The 5,000-nt window shown below is 52.2% G+C and overlaps 1 non-coding gene across 1 annotated transcript in view; it reads left to right on the top strand.

Annotated features, from left to right (window-relative positions):
* The first annotated feature begins 4,037 nt into the window (after positions 1-4,037).
* LOC124590139 overlaps positions 4,038-5,000 on the top strand; it is a 1,910-nt gene continuing 947 nt past the window's right edge. Inside the window, exon 1 of the ribosomal RNA XR_006976371.1 lies at positions 4,038-5,000. This exon is cut by the window's right edge and continues 947 nt beyond it. This is a non-coding gene — a ribosomal RNA (small subunit ribosomal RNA).

Below are 5,000 nucleotides of genomic sequence, written 5' to 3'. Positions count from 1 at the left end.
TGCATCCTCTCCGCCACATTAGACAATCCACACTGTCATAACCAGACTGGGAGGTCCACTCAGAAAACAGAATATCCCACCCACCCGACAACCACCATTGCTCAGCCAAGCCACCAACACCCACACATGTCCTACACAGGGGTGCACCCAACATCACAATACTGCCTCCTCTCACAGCACACAAACAATGGCAGGAATGAAAGACACAGGTCTGCCACAAGCATGGAATGAGAGCGCCGCCTGTCATGAGCCAAAGGTGCATCCTGACGTGGCAAATCAGATGATGCCGCAGGCATCCACTTACTATAATCACAATCAACAAACCGGCCGCCCCGCCCCGCCCCCCATTAAACCTTTCCTTACAACAATGTGTACCTTAACCTAACCTATATCGTACCGTAACCTAACCTATATCGTACCGTAACCTAACCTATGTCGTACCGTAACCTAACCTATGTCGTACCGTAACCTAACCTATGTCGTACCGTAACCTAACCTATGTCGTACCGTAACCTAACCTATGTCGTACCGTAACCTAACCTATGTCGTACCGTAACCTAACCTATGTCGTACCGTAACCTAACCTATGTCGTACCTTAACCTAACCTATGTCGTACCTTAACCTAACCTATGTCGTACCTTAACCTAACCTATGTCGTACCTTAACCTAACCTATGTCGTACCTTAACCTAACCTATGTCGTACCTTAACCTAACCTATGTCGTACCTTAACCTAACCTATGTCGTACCTTAACCTAACCTATGTCGTACCTTAACCTAACCTATGTCGTACCTTAACCTAACCTATGTCGTACCTTAACCTAACCTATGTCGTACCTTAACCTAACCTATGTCGTACCTTAACCTAACCTATGTCGTACCTTAACCTAACCTATGTCGTACCTTAACCTAACCTATGTCGTACCTTAACCTAACCTATGTCGTACCTTAACCTAACCTATGTCGTACCTTAACCTAACCTATGTCGTACCTTAACCTAACCTATGTCGTACCTTAACCTAACCTATGTCGTACCTTAACCTAACCTATGTCGTACCTTAACCTAACCTATGTCGTACCTTAACCTAACCTATGTCGTACCTTAACCTAACCTATGTCGTACCTTAACCTAACCTATGTCGTACCTTAACCTAACCTATGTCGTACCTTAACCTAACCTATGTCGTACCTTAACCTAACCTATGTCGTACCTTAACCTAACCTATGTCGTACCTTAACCTAACCTGTATTGCGCCTTAACCTAACCTGTATTGCGCCTTAACCTAACCTGTATTGCGCCTTAACGTAACCTGTATTGCGCCTTAACGTAACCTGTATTGCGCCTTAACGTAACCTGTATTGCGCCTTAACGTAACCTGTATTGCGCCTTAACGTAACCTGTATTGCGCCTTAACGTAACCTGTATTGTGCCTTAACGTAACCTGTATTGCGCCTTAACGTAACCTGTATTGCGCCTTAACGTAACCTGTATTGCGCCTTAACGTAACCTGTATTGCGCCTTAACGTAACCTGTATTGCGCCTTAACGTAACCTGTATTGCGCCTTAACGTAACCTGTATTGCGCCTTAACGTAACCTGTATTGCGCCTTAACGTAACCTGTATTGCGCCTTAACGTAACCTGTATTGCGCCTTAACGTAACCTGTATTGCGCCTTAACGTAACCTGTATTGCGCCTTAACGTAACCTGTATTGCGCCTTAACGTAACCTGTATTGCGCCTTAACGTAACCTGCATTGCGCCTTAACGTAACCTGCATTGCGCCTTAACGTAACCTGTATTGCGCCTTAACGTAACCTGTATTGCGCCTTAACGTAACCTGTATTGCGCCTTAACGTAACCTGTATTGCGCCTTAACGTAACCGATATTGCGCCTTAACGTAACCTATATTGCGCCGTAACGTAACCTATATTGCGCCGTAACGTAACCCACATTGCCCCTTAACGTAACCCACATTGCCCCTTAACGTAACCCACATTGCCCCTTAACGTAACCCAACACACGTTGGGCCTTAACCCAACACACGTTGGGCCTTAACCCAACACACGTTGGGCCTTAACCCAACACACGTTGGGCCTTAACCCAACACACGTTGGGCCTTAACCCAACACACGTTGGGCCTTAACCCAACACACGTTGGGCCTTAACCCAACACACGTTGGGCCTTAACCCAACACACGTTGGGCCTTAACCCAACACACGTTGGGCCTTAACCCAACACACGTTGGGCCTTAACCCAACACACGTTGGGCCTTAACCCAACACACGTTGGGCCTTAACCCAACACACGTTGGGCCTTAACCTGCTCTGTAATTGTCATACGACGCGTTAAATTAGTGTAGTGTTGCCTAACTGCAACCCCCGCAATATAGTTTGCTACTCGCACTGCCCGGTCCCCAGTGTATCGCTTCATGTTAAACACCTTGCAGCTATACACTGTAATGTGGATGGCAGCAGGACGTACATGCTCAATGCCCTTTGCAGTTGTTCATTGGCATTTGCAGTTGTTCATTGGCATTCGCATGTGCGAAGCACTTAGCCTACGCTGTGGTACGGCCTGTGTCAACTGTCCGCTGATGTTGTACGTCCAAATCACACACTGTACTGCACATTGGTCCTCATGTACTGAATGATACATCGTGGTACATGTGACCGTACAACGACTGCGCCAACAACGGCGAACCATGCGGTCCAAATGTTGTGCACTCAGCTACGTGTCGTCTCCCTATAAGAGCTGGATTGCAGTGTGGTATGCCCTGGATGGCGATCAGCATGAGCCGTCTGTTGATGTAGTGGCGCGTGTTGTCAGACGTAGTCGTCTCTTCTCACACACCGTGATAGCATGGTGCACTGCGTTCCACATCTGCGACATGCGACAGAGGCCGGTTGACAGTCGTTCGCGCAATGGACATCGCATACGTACGGGGGCCACCTTCCACGTGTTCGCGAAGCGTGCACATGTTGTTGCGTGTATGTGGGCAGACATAGTGTGTCGTGACACCTGACACAGGCATGCAACAATCGTTGAATTTGCAAATGGCGATGGACGCCTACGTTTGCTGGTGACGTTATGCAAATGAACAACTGGTAAACCGTTGTGGTGCGGTTGTTCTCGCTAGAGGTGAATCAGTGATGGCGACGATCGGTTGAGCTACCAACCGGTTGTTCCAGCGATACCCACCATGCCCACGAACGTGAATGGCATCTGGGTGTGAAGCGATACGCGGCGGTGGCTGGGTGGGACCGTCCCCGGCCGGTGAGGGGGGGCCTCCCGGCGTGCTGGCCGCGCGGTGCGTGGGCGCACGCGCTACAGCCGGCTGGTGGGGGCGGCCAGTGGCAGGCGCGCCGGCCGACGGAGGCGGCAGGCGGCGCAGCTGCGCGCCGGCGCACCCTGCACGCGGCGCCGTGCGGCCAAAGTAGGTCCTCGCGGGCCCGGTGCGAAGCGCGGTGGACATCTGCAGTGTGCTGGTCCGATTGAGGACTGTGTGCGCTGAGGATGCGCCGCCGCCCGGCGCTCGGCGCCGCGACGCCGTCTGCTGCTCGGTCGCCTCTGCGGTTCTCGCAGGTGGTTTGTATCGCAGCTGTGCGGACGTGTTGGCGCGTGCGCTGTGCTGGGAGAGTTCGCTTCGGCACCCAAGTGGGGCTTTTGTCCTTCTGTGGCGCTGGCGTTGGAGCTGCCGGTCACCGTAGGTGGCGCGTGTTGTCTCCCGCCGGCAATGCCACGACAGCACGCTCCCGGGCCTCTGTCGGCAGCGGCAAGCTCAGTTGGGAGCACGGGTGGTCGCACCTAAAGCGTCTACTCGCCAAACTCCGGGCGATTGCGCCTCTCTCGAACCCGACCAAGTACTTAGGACGGCGCTGCGCGCCGCCGGGACCTGAGAGGGTTTCGAGGTGTATTGTGCAGGGGAGCTCAGCCTCCTCCTGTTTGCAGAATAATTGAGCGGACGCTTGCGTGTTCGCGCGGGCCCCCGGGACACACTCCCGGGCGGCCGGCTGCTCAGCTCTAGTTGACGCAGCTCCCTGGTTGATCCTGCCAGTAGTCATATGCTTGTCTCAAAGATTAAGCCATGCATGTCTCAGTACAAGCCGCATTAAGGTGAAACCGCGAATGGCTCATTAAATCAGTTATGGTTCCTTAGATCGTACCCACGTTACTTGGATAACTGTGGTAATTCTAGAGCTAATACATGCAAACAGAGTCCCGACCAGAGATGGAAGGGACGCTTTTATTAGATCAAAACCAATCGGTCGGCTCGTCCGGTCCGTTTGCCTTGGTGACTCTGAATAACTTTGGGCTGATCGCACGGTCCTCGTACCGGCGACGCATCTTTCAAATGTCTGCCTTATCAACTGTCGATGGTAGGTTCTGCGCCTACCATGGTTGTAACGGGTAACGGGGAATCAGGGTTCGATTCCGGAGAGGGAGCCTGAGAAACGGCTACCACATCCAAGGAAGGCAGCAGGCGCGCAAATTACCCACTCCCGGCACGGGGAGGTAGTGACGAAAAATAACGATACGGGACTCATCCGAGGCCCCGTAATCGGAATGAGTACACTTTAAATCCTTTAACGAGTATCTATTGGAGGGCAAGTCTGGTGCCAGCAGCCGCGGTAATTCCAGCTCCAATAGCGTATATTAAAGTTGTTGCGGTTAAAAAGCTCGTAGTTGGATTTGTGTCCCACGCTGTTGGTTCACCGCCCGTCGGTGTTTAACTGGCATGTATCGTGGGACGTCCTGCCGGTGGGGCGAGCCGAAGGCGTGCGACGCGCCTCGTGCGTGCTCGTGCGTCCCGAGGCGGACCCCGTTGCAATCCTACCAGGGTGCTCTTGAGTGAGTGTCTCGGTGGGCCGGCACGTTTACTTTGAACAAATTAGAGTGCTTAAAGCAGGCAAGCCCGCCTGAATACTGTGTGCATGGAATAATGGAATAGGACCTCGGTTCTATTTTGTTGGTTTTCGGAACCCGAGGTAATGATTAAT

Source organism: Schistocerca americana, unplaced genomic scaffold (assembly GCF_021461395.2).
Source record: "Schistocerca americana isolate TAMUIC-IGC-003095 unplaced genomic scaffold, iqSchAmer2.1 HiC_scaffold_744, whole genome shotgun sequence".
NCBI classification, from domain to species: domain Eukaryota; kingdom Metazoa; phylum Arthropoda; class Insecta; order Orthoptera; family Acrididae; genus Schistocerca; species Schistocerca americana.
Note: the sequence above shows the minus strand (reverse complement) of the source record. Positions and strands in the feature narration are given on the sequence as shown.